General features: G+C 45.9%; 1 protein-coding gene across 5 annotated transcripts in view; it reads right to left on the reverse strand.

Annotated features, from left to right (window-relative positions):
- The window catches only part of ABHD6 (abhydrolase domain containing 6, acylglycerol lipase), a 56,867-nt gene that overhangs the window by 41,296 nt on the left and 1,856 nt on the right, over nt 1-13,715 (reverse strand). Inside the window, exon 2 of one of the 5 annotated variants that reach the window (XM_017527450.2) lies at nt 2,614-2,678. The exons of 2 other annotated variants lie outside the window; for them this stretch is intronic. The gene's annotated coding sequence lies outside the window, so the exon portion shown is untranslated. Of the gene's footprint in view, nt 1-2,613; nt 2,797-13,715 lie in introns of those variants that run through there. 2 more of the 5 variants (XM_017527451.2, XM_037738091.1) reach the window with 2 other exon arrangements.

Genomic DNA, 13,715 nt, shown 5'->3' on the forward strand with positions numbered 1-13,715 from the left:
AAAAAGAGAAACTAACTCTCAGGGTGGTGGTGTTAAACAGCCCTCTAGGCTGGGCACGGTGGCTCATGCCTTTAATCCCAGCACTTTGGGACGCTGAGGTGGGTGGATTGCTTGAGCAGAGGAGTTTGAGACCAGCGTGGGCAACATGGAGAGACGCCATCTTTACAAAAAATATAAAAATTAGCCAGGCGTGGTGGCATGCGCCTGTAGTCCCAGCTACTCAGGAGGCTGAGGTGGAAAGATCACTTGAGCCTGGGAGGCTGAGGTTTCAGTGAGCTGAGAATGTGCCACTGCATTCCAGCCTCCGCAACAGAGGGAGATTATCTCAAAAAAAAAGAAGGGGGAAAAAAAAAGTCAATTTAAAGAAAAATGCTCAGTAGGTGATACATGAATCTAGCAAAAATCGTGATGGTTACACATGAATGGCTGCCACTGAGGGGCAAATTCGTGCGATAGATGGCACCAGGCTGGGGCACCAGTGTGGCAGCTGGCCCTCTCCAACCTGGCTCTTCCACACATCAGCTGGGAGACCTTGGCTTCCTCATCTATTTAATGAGAACATTCAAATAGTCATGTCTGTTCCTTCTTACTTTGGTTATTTAAACATTTCTGGAATTATGACAGACAATTAAAAGAGTAGGATTTGGCTCGCCCCCACAAGCATCTTCTTCCCCATTAGAGTTTCCAGAACCTAAAACATCACCTGGCAAAGACTTGGTGCTTGATCATGTTTATCGCTTGACTGAATAAACTGAAAAACAAAACATTTTATCTATTTATTGTGTCAAGTGAGGCACCCGAGGGTTAAAGACAATGATCAGTGGCCCTGTGGCACAATGTGAAGCAGACAATGCCAGGAAGGAGAGCTGGCCACAATGGCACCAGGAGAACACACTCTCACATCCCAGGCTCAGGGTCCTCTGCCACTGGTTAACACCCAAGCTGTGCATCTGGGGGCTCTTATGTCTGAACACAGTGGCAAATATTAACTGGATAGGGGACATGTTAGTGGATCCAGATAAACATTGCATCAAGGAAATGAAGTTTAATCTGGGGTTAGGAGTAAGGCACATCTTACAATTTTCTTTTAATGTTCTCTCTGATTTTGAAAGGTGGGATCTTGAGTTCCGATCTTAATCTTAAGGGTATAAAGTAAAATCCAAGAATAAACAATGTAAAACACTCTCATAGAATCTCATAGACATATCTCTCCTTGCTTCTCCTGACTTACTGATTTCTCTTTTTTTTTTTTTTTTGAGATGGAGTCTTGCTCTGCCACCCAGGCTGGGGTGCAATGGCACAGTCTCAGCTCACTGCAACCTCCGCTTCCTGGGTTCAAGCAATCTCCTGACTTAGCCTCCCAAGTAGCTGGGATTACAGGTGTCGGCCACTACGCCTAGCTAATTTTTGTATTTTTAGTAGACACGGGGCTTCACCACGTTAGGCTGGTCTCGAACTCCTGACCTCAGGTGATCTGCACACCTTGGCCTCCCAAAGTGCTGGGATTACAGGCATGAGCCACTGCGCCCAGCTGACCTACTGATTTCTGCCGACAGTAACTGCATCAGTCTAACCTCCTAGATGCCAATGCATCTTTCATTGTCCTACTTGCTCACCACTTCTATCAGGCAAAGGTAAAGAGGTACCAGCACTGGAATCAACTTGTCCAAATCTAAACAAACTACACTGCCCGATATATGGCAATTTAAATGTAAATTAATGAAAGCCAAAGAAAATTCAAACCTCAATTCTTCAGTCACACCCGCCACATTTCAAGTGCTCAACAGCTACATGTGGATAAGCACTACCATAGTAGACAGCACAGCTTTAGGGGACTTACACCCCTAAACACCAATCCCTTAGACCAGTTGGGTTCAACATTTACTAGGAATGTAAGGTAAGAAGAAAAATCATCACCAGGTGTGGAACTTTGTATGAGGCAGACCACAGCTCCCCTCAGCCGCCACACTGGCTCCAGGTCCTCCTTTCCTCTCCCTTTTATTTATGTAAAGGCTGTTCTTTCATGCTTCATAGTCCTCCCACCACCAGCTGCCAGAGGAATCTCCTGAATTCATACCAGGGATCAGGCTGTGCTGGTCTCATGTCCGCCAAATAAAATATGAACTCTGACCACCCGATGTGATCCCAGCTCAGCTTCCCAGTCCTGACTCCCAGTCTTTGCCTGCACTCCAAATAAGCAGTTCCCGGCCCCCAGGCAAGCCCCATACAGCTTCATTGTGTCTTCCTTCCTGCTGACCCCTTGGCGTGGAACACTCCCATGTCTTGGCTGCCTGATGAGCTCTTCCCTGCCTTCAAGGCCAGGACAAGTGTGCCCTTCCCAAGAAAACATCGGGGCCCATGAGTGCATGCCTTCCAGACCCCCTTCAAATTCAGAGCCAGGTTCCCTGCATATTCTTTCAGAACTATTTGTAGGGGGCTTTAAGGGTGTGCATCAGAGCTTTGAAAACCTTCACGTACCGAATCCCTTCCTACTAGACCTTATCAGAGAAATCAGGCAGCACGGTTTGGCCTGCTGGGCTTACAACAGCAGTCCCAGTCTAATTAAAGGTGGCCTTTTGGGGGAAATCTATGGTGGTAAAAATCCATACTCACTCTTCAAAGAGCACAGCCTTCTTTCCCAACTGCTACTGGCTGTGGCAGGAGCTGCAAATGAGATTCTGGAATCACACAAAATAAAATGACAAAGCATTAACTTACACTAGGGAATATGAATGAGGTGCTAACAGCTGGCCAGACTGCCAGCTTCAATGAAGGTGGAGCACTCTCTTCCTCAGCACAAAGTACAAACAGCTTGTGGCTTTATAGGACGCCTCTTGTTCAGGTCACCTCCCCCAATAAGGCAATTAGGCAAACGTGCACAAAGGGCAGGCATCTCGGATAACAAGTGAGGATTATAAAGGACTGAAGGAGCTCAAAGAAGAAATCTGGTGAGTAGCCAAGCCTGGAATGCGCTGCACGATAGCTAAAGCTCTCCTCCATTGCGATTAGGGCTTACCTAAACTGTTCAGAAAGGAATGGAAGCAAAGCAGCAACCAACAGGCAAGTGAGGATAATACCGTTACCAGAGTGATAGCACGGGTACAGTCAGGGGGCTGCACGGCTCCAAAACTGGAGCTGGGCAGAAGCAGGGAGACGCTACAACTGCTCAGCAGCAAGAGAATGAGATGAGCAAAGGAAATGAAATCAGCAAAACCCCTCAATTGTTTCAGATGAATCAAATTGTTAAGTATAAAAAATAAAAACATCAGCTGGGCGCAGTGGCTCACGCCTATAATCCCAGCACTTTGGGATGTCGAAGCGGGCAGATCACAAGGTCAGGGGTTCAAGACCAGCCTGGCCAACATAGTGAAACCCTGTCTCTACTAAAAATACAAAAATTCGCTGGGCTTAGCGGTGGGCACCTATAGTCTCAGCTGCTCAGGAAGCTGAGGCAGGAGAATCGCTTGAACCCGGGAGGCGGAGGTTGCAGTGAGCCGAGATTATGCCACGGCACTCCAGCCTGGGCAACAGACTGAGACTCTCTCAAAAACAAAAACAAAAACCATTAAGTTCTAAGAAAAAACATGAGAATTCTATTTTTAAAGTATCTCCATAGAAAAGGGCTTTCTAAGTAATGTCTAACATCCAGAGGCCATAACAAAAGGATTATTAATTGCATTAAAAAGTGTTTAAATGTCCGCGTGGAAAGAGATACCATAAATAAGAATAAAATTTGTAAATATGTATCAGAGGAAACATAGTAATTTTCTTAATCTATAAAGCGTTCCTACAAATCAAGACCACCACCAACAAAACCTAATAGAAAAATGACCAAATGATCTGAACAGATAATTTACCAGGAAGGAAATACAAATGACTCTTAACTATATAAAAAGATGCTCAATCTCATTTATAATAAGAGACATGCAAATTAAACCTACAGGGTGATGGTGATCTTTCTTTATCATACTGGCAAAGAATAAGAAGTTTAATACAGACGGTGCTGCTGAGGCTATGGAAAAATAGATGCTCTCATATAATGTACCAATTTGCATTCTCATCAGCAAACTCTGCAGATGGCAATTTGGCAAAATTTGTGGCTGTGTAAAATGTACATATCCTTGACCTAATGATCTTCTCTTCTTCTAGGACTTTATTTTATGCCTGATTAGGTGTGAAAATGTTTGTGTAAGAGTATTACAATAGTATTCATAATGACAAACGATTGGAAATAATTCATATGCTCACATATAGTAAACTTATAGTTAAGTAAATGACGGTATAGCTTTACAAAGAAACACATATGGCCATTAAATACAAATAGAAATTAAATATAAACTCTTTATATAATGAGACAGTCCTATTTGTCGCTATGGGTAACAACTTCCAAGGTATATTAACTCAAAAAATCACGTAACAGAAGAATAAGAGTAATACCTCTAACACTGAAAAACAGAGTGAGAGAGAAAGTATATTTGTTATGCTTACATATGTGTGAAATCCTTCTGAATGGACACAAAAGAAATTGGCCACAGTTATGGTTAGCCCTGGAAGGGAAACTGCAGGGCTGTGGACAAAGATGAGAGGGAGACTCTTCCCCATACCTTTTCTCCCTTTTGAAGTGCTATGATGCGCATATTTAATTAAAAACTACAATATAGGCTGGGCACTGTGGCTCATGCCTGTAATCCCAACACTTTGGGAGGCCAAGGCGGGAGGATCACTTGAGGCCAGGAGTTCAAGACCAGCTTGGCCAATAGGGTGAAACCCCAACTCTACTAAAAATACAAAAATTAGCCAGGCGTGGTGGTGTGTGCCTACAGTCCCAGCAACTCAGGAGGCTGAGGCATGAGAATCACTTGAACCTGGGAGGTAGAGGTTACAGTGAACCAAGACCGCCATTGTACTCCAGCCTGGGTGACAGAGCCAGACTCTGTTCCTTATTCCCGCCCTAATTGATAAGCCCACTGGACTTTGTAACCGACCTTGATTCCATACCCTATGACCCCCCATTCCCAGTGTGCAAAAAACTACCCAGCCCAAACCTATAAAACCAGCACCTATTCCACCATCCTTTGCCGACGCCCTTTTCAGCCTCAGCCCACTTGCACCCAGGTGAATAAACAGCCATGTTGCTCACACAAAGCCTGTTTGCAGGGGCAGGGTCCTCTTCATTCAGCACGTGTTTTAACACTAGTCACATAGGGCTGCTTAAAATTAAATAGAAATTAAATAAAATTAAAAATTCGGGTCCTCAGCTGCACTAGCCACATTTCAAGTGCTCAATAGCCACCTGTAGTTTGTGATTATCATACAGGACAGCAGAAATATAAACATTTCCCTTACCACAAAAGTTCTACTGGTCCGTTGCAGACTTTACACTAGTTCAAGAGGCCAGGCACCGTGACTCACACCTATAATCCCAGCACCTTGGAAGGCCGAGGCAGGAGGACCACTTTGGGCCTAGGAGTTCAAGACAAGCCTGGGCAACATAGCAAGACCCCATCTCTATGAAAAATACAAAAATTATATAAAAATAAAATTATATAAAAATACAAAAAAAAAAATACAGGCATGGTGGTGCATGCCTGTAGTCCCATCTAGAATCACTTGAACCTGGGAGGTAGAGGTTGCAGTGAGCCAAGATCATGCCACTGCACTCCAGCATGGGTGACAGAGTAAGACTATGTCTTAAACAAAAAAAAAGGCCAGGCGTGGTGGCTCATGCCTGTAATCCCAGCACCTTGGGAGTCCGAGGAGGGCGGATCATGAGGTCAGGAGTTCGAGACCAGCCTGACCAACATGGTGAAACCCCGTCTCTACTAAAAAAAAATACAAAAATTAGCTGGGCATGGTGGCGCACGCCTTGTAATCCCAGCTACTCAGGAGACTGAGGCAGGAGAATCACTTGAACCTGGAAGGCAGGGGTTGCAGTGAGCCGAGATGGCACCACTGCGCTCTAGCCTGGGAGTCAGAGCAAGACTCCATCTAAACAAACAAACAAAAAATGTCCACTAGAGACAGCCACCAAACATGAACTGCTTCCCATTATAAGGGGAAAGAATACAAATGTGAATGCTGGAAGGATGAAACTCCCTCCATCTCCACACACTCTACGCAGCCTAGCAGCCCACTCTATTAACATTCAATGACTGGGGACTACTGCCCACGTGATTGTCCAAAGGTTATGCCTCCATGGCAGGAACTTTCGTTCTTAAGACTCCAAGTCCAGTACTCTAAGATAGAATATAGGAATTTATCAAATGATAAATGTTCTTATCATTCTAACCTGGAACCACATGACCATCCAGAAACCATACATTCTTATCTCCTTTGTGGTTTGAGAGAGGTGCTGATTAGACGGTTCGCTCTCTCCTGCTTTGCACCAAAGCTCAGACAACTGGTTCCTTATGGGGGTTCTTGTTGAAGAACCAGCCCAGCCCATAGTCCCCTCCCTGCTTTGGCCACCTGGGCAGCACTGTGGGAAAGAGAATGCAGCCCAGCCAGGCTGGTCTTGTGGGTGGAGGATCAGAGAGAACCAGAAAGCCTTGCTACCTGATCCCCTAGAGAAGTGACAGCCAGAGGAGGGACAGGCAGGCAGATCAGTACGAGGCTGGAAGGCAGGGGGTTGTGCATCCTGTGGTACAGCTTTTAACAAATCACACTGGCCAAGAAGCAAGGTGATGAAACATGTCACACATGTCCTGACCTCATCCAGAAACATCAGCCTCTGGTCAAGATGTGGGCTGTGGTGACAGCCGGGAATAAACCGCCTGTTTGAACGTGTTTAAAACGAGACAACCCTACAGGATTACAAGGCCAGTCTCCTGCTGGATGAAACAGGAGCCAAAAGCCACTTGACTCTTTACCTTCAAGAAGCCCAGTCTTCAGGCACTAGTGGAGCCCACAATAGGCTTTGAACATTTCTCACTGAGTTAGCACGAATACACATACTGTCATCAGCCAGGTCACCCCTCAAAGGTAAAGTGCTAGAAAGGGCATCATGTAAGTGACTATTTGCCACATGACCGATAGGAATTAAAATAGCCCTCTATTGGTGTGCTATATAGCAGGCGGCAAAAACAGAACCTCAGCACCCAAAACATTCTCCGTTGCCCAAACTTGCACTTTTAGATAAGAGGAAATAGGCTGGGCGCAGTGGCTCACACCTGTAATCCCAGCACTTTGGGAGGCTGAGGCGGGCAGATCACCTGAGGCTGGGAGTTTGAGAACAGTCTGACCAACATGGAGAAACTCCATCTCTACTAAATATACAAAATTAGCCGAGTGTGGTGGCACATGCCTGCAATCTCAGATACTCGGGAGTCTGAGGCAGGAAAATCGCTTGAGCCTGGGAGGCAGAAGTTGAGGTGAGCCAAAATCACACCACTGCACTCCTGCCTGGGCAACAAGAGCAAAACTCCGTCTCAAAAGAAAAAAAAGAAAAAGAGGAAAAGCAGGTAGATCAAAGATGGTTTTTGTTTGTTTGTTTTTTTGAAACAGAGTCTCTCTCTGTTGCCCAGGCTAAAGTGCAGTGGCACGATCTCAGCTTACTGCAACCTCTGCCTCCAGAGTTCAAGCAATTCTCCTGCTTCAGCCTCCCCAAGTAGCTAGGATTACAGATGTGAATCACCACACTGGCTAATTTTTGTGTTTTTAGTAGGGACAGGGTTTTGCCATGTTGGCCAGGCTGGTCTTGAACGCCTGGCCTCAAGTGATCCTCAAGTGATCCACCCGCCTTGGCCTCCCAAAGTGCTAGGATTACAGGCATGAGCCACCGTGCCCAGCCCTGGGTTTTGCCTTTCTAAAGGAGGTGAGGCGGCCAGGCGCAGTGGCTTATGCCTGTAATATCAGCACTTTGGGAGGCTGAGGTGGGCAGATTACCTCAGGTCAGGAGTTCAAGACCAGCCTGGCCAATGTAGTGAAATCCCATCGCTACTAAAAATACAAAATTAGCCAGGTATGGTGGCAGGCGCCTGTAATCTCAGCTACTTGGGAGATTAAGACAGAAGAATCACTTAAACCTGGGAGGCAGAGGTTGCAATGAGCCAAAATCATGCCATTGCTCTCCAGCCTGGGTGACAGAGCAAGACTCCATCTCTAAAAAGCAATAACAACAACAACAACAAAAAGGAGGTGAAGTTGGTCTACGGTACTTCCTAACTGCAGGAACAAAGTTGATGTTAAACGAACAACAAAAAAAGCCCTGCTAATAAACACTGGCAAGCTTTAGCAGGGCCAGATTTCCGACTCCCAGCACAAAGTCTAGGACCCCAGCATCCAGGACCCTCGTGAGCTCATGCCCATGTTCTTTCTAGCTGGAATCTCCTCCCCAGAGACCTGAAAAAGATAAGCACCAGAAAAAAGGATACGTGGTAAAGCCACATTCAGAATTTCATTGTTTTTTTTTTTTTTTTTGAGACGGAGTTTCACTCTTGTTACCCAGGCTGGAGTGCAATGGCGCGATCTCGGCTCACCGCAACCTCCACCTCCCGGGTTCAGGCAATTCTCCTGCCCCAGCCTCCTGAGTCGCTGGGATTACAGGCACACGCCACCATGCCCAGCTAATTTTTTGTATTTTTAGTAGAGACGGGGTTTCACCAGGTTGACCAGGATGGTCTCGATCTCTTGACCTCGTGATCCACCCGCCTCGGCCTCCCACAGTGCTGGGATTACAGGCTTGAGCCACCGCGCCTGGCCCCAGAATTTCATTGTTAAGAGTAAAATACAGTTTTGGTTAGTGCTTTATCCAAATAAACAAAACAAAAATCAAATCCATTTTAAAAGCAATAGTAAATTTTAAACAAATTTTAGGCTAAGCAAAATTTAGGCTATAATTACACTTTTTTGCCTTTTTTTTGAAACAGGGTCTTGCTCTGTTGCCCAGGCTAGATTGTAGTGGCGCAGTGTAGCCTCAACTTCCTGGGCCCAAGTGATCCTTCCACCTCAGCCTCCTGAGTAGCTGGGACCACAGATATGCACCACCACGCCCAGCTAAGTTTTCCTTTTTTGTAGAGATGGGGTCTCTCCATGTTACCCAGCCTGTTCTCAAACCCTGGGCCTCAAGCAACCCTCCTGCCTTGACCTCCCAAAGTGCTGCAATTACAGGCGCGAGCCACCATGCTCAGCCCTTTGTCAATTCTTAGAACAAAGACTTCATCTCATGTAGATTGTTTTACAGTATAGCAAATCCTTCCAATCAACATTTGGTCATCACTGTGCTATCATAAAGAAGCCATGTTTGCAAAAATATCTTTCGACTTCACTGATTTCTCGAGGGCCTCTCAATTCTTTGATTTTCAAGTCTCTCCCCTGAAGGAGCGTTCATCCTTTCTCTTCATCAGTTGTTGGCAGATCTCACATTGCCAGATCCTACTACTGCTTTGACACGTCATTTAAGCAGTTCTTCATCACTGGCTTTGATTTCATGATTGTCTCTCTTAAGAGTTACAATTTTACTTTCCATTGTTTGTCTCATATTTGCAAAACATCTGACCACCAGGGAGACCCAGAGCTAAAATAGGGATGCTCCTAGAGCCCGGCTAACTGCCAGGGTTGAAAACAGAGGGAGGGACAATGAAGTAGGACCTGATTTTGCACATGGCAAACCCATTAATGAATATTTTCCTGTTATGAAAACTTCTGCTTCCCAGCCAGGTGCAGTGGCTCACGTCTGTAATCCCAGCATTTTGGGAGGCCAAGGCAGGCAGATCACTTGAGGTTCGAGACCAGCCTGGTTAACATGGTGAAACCCTGTCTCTAACTAAAAATACAAAAAAAAATAGCCAGGCGTGGTGGCGCACTCCTGTAGTCCTAGCTACTAAGGGGGCTGAGGCACAAGAATCCCTTGAACTCGGGAGGCAGAAGTCACAGTGAGCTGAGTTCGCACCACTGTGCTCCAGCCTGGGCCACAGAGCGAGACTCTGTCCAAAAAAAAGAAAGAAAACAAAACTTCTGCTTCCCATCTACAATCTGGAAACTGGAGAATCAGATACTAGGTACACTTAATAATCTGACTTTCTCATGACTATACCTGCACTGGCTTTCTGTTTTTTTCTCTATTTTCTACACTTCAAGACATCCTCTACCTCCTGTAAGACATCCTCTGCCTCCCCCCAGTTCTCCTGTAAAGAAATCTTTCTGGCAGAGCTAGAAGTTATCTCCTTCACTAGCCTTTCCTCAATACCCCAGTAAGCTCTGTTTCATCCTCCATGCCCAGAGTGTTTGGTATGAATACTTCCCTTTCAAGACACTTGTGATTTGTATCTTGCTATGAGAACACTGGCTGGACCTTCCACTAGGCTGCAAGCTCCTCAAAAACAAGTCTGACCACATCTTTGCCTCTGTCACAATACTTAACACCCACTGTCGCTTGTCCTTCCTGGGCACTTGGTCAACGACAAATGATAAGCTGGGAAGTTGAAACAGAACCAACTGTTCAGACTGAGAAGACACAGTCCCCGCACCCATCACACAGCCTTAGGGGGAGAAGTCATCAATCAGCTGGTGGGGTGTCCCACCAGTGTCAACGCCGGTCATCCCTTCACTCTGCTCACACGGCCACCAATGAAAGGAACATTCATCAGGGCAATATAGTTTTAGAGGTGGTAGTTCGGATGGGGAGCTGGGTCCTAGAGGAGTTAAGCAAGCTGCTCAATGTCACACAGCTTCCTCTTCCTCTCTGCTAATTCACCAGTGGCTGGCAGTGGCCCTCAGCATGATGTTGAAGGCCACTTAGGATTTGGTGCCTGCCCATCTCTCAAGAGTCCTCTTCCTCTATCACTCCCTAGCACCTGCCCGCCACCCCTTCCCATAATGACCTGCAACCCCCAGCATGCTGTGCTCTCCCACACTGCCAGGACTTTGGCATACCTGCTGCCCTCTCCCAGCACACCTATTCTCCCTCTTGCCTGGTGAGCTCCAGCCCATCCTAAAAGTCTTGGCTATGAAAGCACTGCCCCTCTCTGTAAATGCTCCTCTGACAGTTCAGTTTTGCAGTTCCACAACCTGGGTTCAAATCTCTGCCCTGCCACTGACCACTGGGACTATGTTCTGGTCACATGCTTGCCAGGTGACTGTAGCAAGTGACCTAACCTCTTAGAATTCTACCTCGGTGTGGGGATGAGATGAAATGATTCGAGGGAACTGTTCAAAGCAGTGACAGGCAGATACTAAGCAATGACTCTGCACTGCTGGGATCTTGCCTGACTTCACAGGCAGTTAGGCAGCCCTGCCACACCTCCACCACCCTGCATGGCCCCTGCTCAGGTCTGTGGAAATGCTTGGGTAATCTCTGGGCAGGGTCTGCATTGCCATCTTTATACTCTCAGAATCCAGACCATAGCTCAGTCCCATCCCCAGACTTCATCACATGTAAGGTTTGAATCCTTTTCTGGGTATACCACAAGGCAAATATCCAATGCCAATAGCCAAACAGCCACAGCTTCTGGAAAAATGCCTAAGAGCAAAGGCTGCTGTTAATTTAGGTTAATGCTTAAAAAGAAGAGGATCCCAACCTGCATCAGGGTGAGAATCTCTGCCCACACCTCCTGAGTGCTGTCCTGCTCCCCTGAATCAGCAGTTTCCTTGGTATAGGAGCAGAGAGCTGCACAGAAGCTCATGACAGACCCCACACCCATCCAACCACAGGCAGCAACACCCTCGGTGGCCTCTAGGGTTGGGAAGCATCAAATAGGATCCACAGGGTTTCTGAGGGTCCAGTTTAGAAGAATATCTCTATCTTCTTGGAAGAGGCAACTACATGCAAGGTCAGAAGGGACTTTCATGTAAAAATCATATCTGGATCAGTTTCTTAACTGTGGCACAAGTGACACTGGAAGCCATATAATTCTTTGTTGTGGCACTGTCCTGTCCATTGTAGGACATTTAGCAGCATCCTTGTCCTCTACTCACTTGAAGTTACCTACAAGTTGTGACAACCACCACCAACAACAAAATTTAAAAATTAGCCAGGTTTGGTGCAAACCTGTCGTCCCAGTTACTTAGGAGGCTGAGGTAGCAGGATTGCTTGTGCCCAGGAGGTAAGAGGTACAGTGAGCTATGACTGCTCCACTGCAGTCCAGCCTAGGCAACAGAGTGAGATCCTATCTCTTAAAAAAAAAAAAAAAAATTAAGACTCAATTAGAAGAAATTTTTAAATGAATTTTTTTTCAACTTGCAGAACTAGCTTCCTGGCATCTTCCAACCACTTAGCTTCGAGGGGGACATCCTTACCCCTTTTGTTTTGAACACTCATCACGGTAATAATCACCAAAATAGCCAGGAATTTCATAAAAAGTATCCCAGGTGTGGTGGTGCACACCTGTAGTTCCAGCTACCTGGGAGGCTGAGGTGGGAGAATCACTTAAGCCCAAGAGTTCCAGGCCAGCCTGGGTAGGAAACAGTGATACTTCATCTCTAAAAAAACTTTTTTTAAAGAATATGACATAGTGAAGCTGATTTCCACTCTTAGCTGCCTGCTAGCCTACTAGGATAAACACTCATCCTTTATTTATTTTTATTTTTTATTTTTTGAGACTGAGTCTTACTTTGTCACCTAGGCTGGAGTGCAGTGGCACAATCTCAGCTCACTGCAGCCTCAGCCTCCCAGGCTCAAGCAGTTCTCCCACGTCAGCCTCCCAAGTAGCTGGGACTACAGGTGCACACCACCGCTCCCAGCTAATTTTTTTTTTTTTTTTGGTAGAGATGGGGTTCTGCCATGCTGCCCAGGCCGGTCTTGAACTCCTGGGCTCAGGTGATCCTCCTGCCTTGGCCTCTCAAAGTGCTGGCCACTTTGAGGTGTCAGCCCACCACACCCAGCGAAGACACTCATGTTTGGTTTTCTTCCCTCCAAACCCAAAGATAATGTTTGAGTCTAACTTCTTGTCCCCAGGATAGACCTCACCCAACACATACCGTAAACGTGGATCATCTCTGAGGACAAGTTTTTTCTCATATCAAGTTTCAGAATTACTTCCAGTGGCACAAACTGCATTCCCAGCTTTTACTCTAGGTTTGCAGATGCTCACGGAACTCAAAGATCATACATTTTAAAAGCTAAAACAGAAGGGCAATTCTGTCTCTAAGTACAAAGACAACGGATAATTTAGAGTCGAAGAAAGCCACAGAATGTGTTGAAATCAAGGCAAAATATAAAAATAAAAAGATTGAAATAGAGTTGAAGAAAGTCTCATAGGCCTTTCTGAGCACAAAAAACGCTTAACTTCTGCAGAGTCAGTGTGAGCCATTTATTAATGATTTTTTTCCAGAAGTTCAAGGTAGTGGTCAACTACCACTCTTCATCATAATAGCTGCTACTTTCTGAGTGCTTACCACATGCTGGGCCCTGTGCATTATTTTATCTAAATATTGTCACTACCCTCTAAAGTGGGTGCTATTACCAGAAGCTGAGAGGCCCTTGCTGGTTTGAGAACCTAATTTTAGAAAAATAAGTTGGTGCTAAAAACACAGTGATTAATTTCTCTTATTTCTAATTTCCTACAACAATGTTCTTGATAAGAATTTGTTGAGGGCCGGGCGCGGTGGCTCAAGCCTGTAATCCCAGCACTGTGGGAGGCCGAGGCGGGTGGATCACAAGGTCAAGAGATCGAGACCATCCTAGTCAACATGGTGAAACCCCGTCTCCACTAAAAATACAAAAAATTAGCTGGGCATGGTGGCGCGTGCCTGTAATCCCAGCTACTCAGGAGGCTGAG

Source organism: Cebus imitator, unplaced genomic scaffold (genome assembly GCF_001604975.1).
Source record: "Cebus imitator isolate Cc_AM_T3 unplaced genomic scaffold, Cebus_imitator-1.0 Scaffold48, whole genome shotgun sequence".
NCBI lineage: Eukaryota > Metazoa > Chordata > Mammalia > Primates > Cebidae > Cebus > Cebus imitator.